The sequence below is a fragment of the Belonocnema kinseyi genome, chromosome 4 (assembly GCF_010883055.1).
Source record: "Belonocnema kinseyi isolate 2016_QV_RU_SX_M_011 chromosome 4, B_treatae_v1, whole genome shotgun sequence".
Taxonomy (NCBI): domain Eukaryota; kingdom Metazoa; phylum Arthropoda; class Insecta; order Hymenoptera; family Cynipidae; genus Belonocnema; species Belonocnema kinseyi.
In genome coordinates, this window is record NC_046660.1 from 84,169,169 (window position 1) to 84,174,067 (window position 4,899).

The 4,899-nt window shown below is 27.4% G+C and overlaps 1 protein-coding gene across 3 annotated transcripts in view; it reads right to left on the bottom strand.

The window, feature by feature from the left end:
• The window catches only part of LOC117172062 (farnesyl pyrophosphate synthase), a 77,103-nt gene that overhangs the window by 7,816 nt on the left and 64,388 nt on the right, over nt 1-4,899 (bottom strand). The window lies entirely within an intron of this gene.

Below are 4,899 nucleotides of genomic sequence, written 5' to 3' on the forward strand. Positions count from 1 at the left end.
TTCTGTTTATGAGGAAGAAAATTATAATTTAATGAATACACATATCCAGCAAATATCTCGCGGTCTTCCTCACGATCTTTTCTTCAAATTACTCGAGAAAATCTACCGCAGAGATACATAAAATTTCGCCATGGTGTCGAAATTGGGTAAAGGAAAATAAGATATTTATTCCTTTACCAACTTTACCAAGTTATTCATTCCTGTTCAATTTTGCAGTGACAGGAAACTGATTTTCTTTCCTGTTTTTACGTTTCTTTTCCCATTTTACAGTTTAATACTTTATTTGTTCTTATATTATTCTCCCTTATTTTCTATAAAGTTGATTTTCCTTGGTTTTATGATAAAGACAGAACGAATTTTGTTATTATACAAAAGAAATTACTAATAAGGGATATTTTTCGTACATTCTACGTGCACTAGAAGCGAATAATTTGATTGAAGAAGTCTATATTTTGTATTTCTTTTTTTTATGAGAGAATCGACTACAATTCTAGTGTTTATACCTCAATAAATGTATACATCATTAGAAATAGAAAAAATGTATTTTAATAATGAAAGAAGGAAAATAGCTGTGAAAGGTAAAATATTCTTTAAAAATAAACGATATTTTTTAAACAAATTTTATTTGTTTCCTTGTTTAAGTCTAAATTTGTACTGATCTCTGTTGCTTATTGCGGAATTTGAACATTAGTTTCTTTTTCTGACTATTTTGTTGAAAATTTAATCATTTTCTGGAAAATTTAACCCTTTATTTGAAAGCTTGTATATTTGAATGAAAATTCTTTTTTTGTGTGTGTGTGCAAATGTTTACATTACATTTTTTGTTGAGAATTCTTTTGTTTTTTAAAAATTCTACTTTTCGGGTTGAAAGCCGAACTTACTTCTAAAAGATTCGTCTCTTTTGCTTTAAAGATCAACTATTTCGTTGTAAATGTAGCTGTTTTATTGCAATTTTTTGCTATTACAGTTTAACTATTTTTTTGAAAATTAATTTTTCTTTATTAAAAATTAACTTTTTTGTTGAAAATTAATTTTTTCGAGTTCAAGTATTAGGTTAAAAATTCAACTATTTTATTGAAAATTTAATTATTTTGTTAAAATTTCAAGTACATTTTTTTAAATTCATTTTTTCCGTCGAAATTTCAACTTTTTTGTTAAATATAAATAGGCTGACAAAAACAAATGAATATTTATTTAGGAAGTTCAAGGATTTTAGAAACGAACAATAAATCGGAAGTAAGGCATTAGTATGGAATACTGTGAGCTAAAAATCCGATAATTTGTTTATATTTTAACTATATTTTTGAAAATTTAACTATTTTGTTAAAAAGTTATCTGTTTTGGTCGAAAATTCAACAGTTTTGTTAAAAATTCGTCCTTTTGAATTAAAAGTGCTTCTTTTATCATAGAAAAGTCATATTTTTTGTTGAAATAAAATGTTACAAAGTAAAAAGGCTGCCCTTTGAATATTAATGGTCAGGGAAAATGAAAAATTTCTAATATTTTAAAAATGTTTATCGAATGGCTGATGTTTTAATCAATGCTGAAACCAATTCTCTTTCTAGCTCACCAAAATTTGATTTGATAAGGAAAGGGAAGCTTTGACCTATGAGGGAAATATAAGTGTTTATCATCAAATTCAAAATGCTATAATGCCTTCCTTTGAGTCTATTTATACAATATATCTTTGTAACTCAAGTTTTTTCTTAGATTACATTACCATATTGGAATATGAACTTTTTTATTGCTATTGTAATTGTTCAGTAAAGCTTTAAATACATTATAAAATGAGTGGCTCAAGTTGAAAGTAAATTCATTATTCAGTAGTTCGTTGCAGTCTATGGGTGGAATATTAAGATTTCTTCGTTATTGTCTATCAGTGGGGCATTCAAATTTCTTCCTTGAAATGTGTGATAAGTATGAGACATGCGAGATTTCGCTGGCATTCATAAGTGATGTGCATTCTTTTATCTTGCACCAATAGCAGTGTGAAGTTTCAACTGAAGCACATATTTGGGCAATTTTTTCAGACCTGCAAATGTTCACACAGTACATACTGCGCCTCAAACTAGTTGGGTCACAAACAAAGATGAAAGCCGAGAATTAATGGCATTATGGCCTGATGTCGTCCGAGATCTTACAGAAGCCGATCGTCACCTTGACATCCCTGATGTCACTAGATGGCTCGCAAAGGTATATTGTCCTGAAAATTCTGATAAAATCGACTTCGAACCATTCACAATCACTTCTTCTTCATTAGTTTAGATATATTCTCAAAATTCAGAAAAATCTTCATTTGACAATTATAGCCTCTAAAAATCAAACCAAAGTTTGTAATCTTTCATCATTCAGAAAGTTTAGAAATCTTTGAAGTTATTCTTCAGGGAATGTGGGGTCATTGTTAACAAATTAAAAGTATTGTACCAATAAAACCACGAGACTTTCAACTTTCAAAAATCGTTAAATAATGTACCACTTCAAATTGGAAGGCTTAATAGTTAAACAATTTTAAACTGGAATGGCTGAAATTTGAATACATAATTTGAGTTGAAAATCTTACAATTTGAAATAAAAAAAAATAATAGTTACATAATTTTTAATTTACATATTCGAAATTGATTGATACAGTGAACTCTTGCTTATTTCAAGACACAGTTATTTCAAAGCTTACTTATTTCAAGTCGACCAAGCTGGGATATTTCAAATTGCGCAGTTCTTTAACATCCGACCGCTGTCCAGTACGGTCTCGCCCGCGTCAGTGGCTGACTAATCAAAAAGATGCCCGACGAGCGGGAAGCCCTTGTTGATTTGAATTGAGTATTTTAGCATGACGTCATTGGAATGCTTATTAGTTTTTGGAGAAAATATTCTAAACCTAAAGGTTTCAATGTACGAATGTTTATATTTATCATGTTCAAAATGCATTTTCTCAGCTATGTTCCGATTTTTGTCGATTGAGGACCTTTCAGTTTGACGAAATAAAATTAAATATCCAAAATTTGAGGTTAGTGTACTAGATCGATTTCATGAAAATCGGGTAATCTAACCTCAAATTTTGATAGTTGATTGTGTTTCGTGAAACTGAAAGGTCTTCAACCGTTAAGAAAATGAAAACGAATTGAGCAAAAGCATTCTACACTTAAAAAATATTACTATTCAGACCTTTATAACTTACTTTTACATTTAGAATATTTTCTCCAAAATGGAGTATGCAGTCCCATGTTAAGATGTACCAACTATGCTTACCGCCCTGCCATTTTCGCCTATCCTATAATCACCGTGACGTCATGCTACGATCTCAAAATTCCACGAAATATTTGAGTCGTTTTTTTATTCTATTATATTCATTTTTAATTTATAGTATTAGATAGTGCCGAGGCAGGATTTTTCTAATTTCTCCAGAAAATTCTTTGGCAGGTAATCGGCAGTATCTTACATAATAAATTAATTAATTACCCTGGTTGACAAAATAACATTATTTATTTGTAAATATTGATTTTCATTGCGCAAATTGTACTATTTCAAGAAAATGTTATATTTCTCACATCGTGCGCCAACAAAAAAAACTTAAAACACACTGGCATGCATGATGCGCAAAATTCAAGGCAGGTTGTAGGTTCTATGCTATTAAATTGAATAATTTTCTATTTAAACGGTTTGAAATGAAACAATCTAAAATTGAAATATATTCAAGTATAAATTTAGAGTGTCTCGAATTGAATTAATTTTTATTACAAACTTAGAGAAAAAACTTCATTCTTTAAAATAATATATTAAATGTAAAAATAAAAATTCATGAATAAGATACTTTCTTTAAAAATGATATGTAATATAATTTCAAGGGTAAATTAAGAGGTAAACCAATTTTTTTCCAGTGATAATAATAGATTCTTTTCTCAAAATCTGCAATTTATTGTTGTTTCATGAAAATTTTTACATTTGCCGCCATTCGAGTTTTAGCAATTTAGAGTTTAAGTAATTTGAATTTTATACTAAGAGAAAATACTTTTACTTTAAATTCATGTATTTTCTATTAATTTAATATTATTTCGTCTGCCTAAAGAGTTTAAACTTTTTAATTCGGAATGTTTCGAAAACGAAATTTTTTTTTCAATTTTTCAATGCTTCAACAATAATATGTGATAAGAATTCTGAAAATTCGGTTCTACTATATTCTATAATATTATAATAATAAAATAATAATGTGTAATATAATAAAATTTTTAAGTTGAAACGAGAATGCCTCCTTTTTATTTTTAAACATGGATATTTTTCTTACCTATCTGGAATAAATTTTTAAAGTTTGATATCGATAATGAAATGATAATAAAGTGATAATATTCAAAAAATATACATTTTATGCATACATTTTGATAAAGTGCAATATCAGTTTTTGTAAAGAGTTCGAATATGCTTGCCTCGATTAAACTTAACTCCTGAGTTTTTATCGCTTCTAATATGCCTTATGTTAAAACCAGAAAGAAAAAATTACTAAACCTATTTTTGAGAAAAATCTATTTTGTCTTTTTTCATTGTTTGACAATTATTATATCCTGACAATCCAAACTAATAATAAAGTAATAATAAAACAATTCATCTAAATTAATTACTCAATAATACAAATATTTTTATTAAAAGTTTTTTCTGGATTTTCAATAAATAAATACTTCTATTCTTGTGCAAAAGTATTTGAAATTCTTTCAAACCACATTTTTCAAGAGAGAAAAAAAATCATTTTTTCAAGTAGATTAAATGTTATTTTTGCGTTTTAGTTTTAAGATAGACTTAGCATATTCTGGAATCAAAAAATAAATAAAACCGGATATTAAATTAACTTTAATTAGGCTCAAACCAAAGTATATTTAGCAAAAAATAGAAGAAGAATAGATTTTTCTAAAA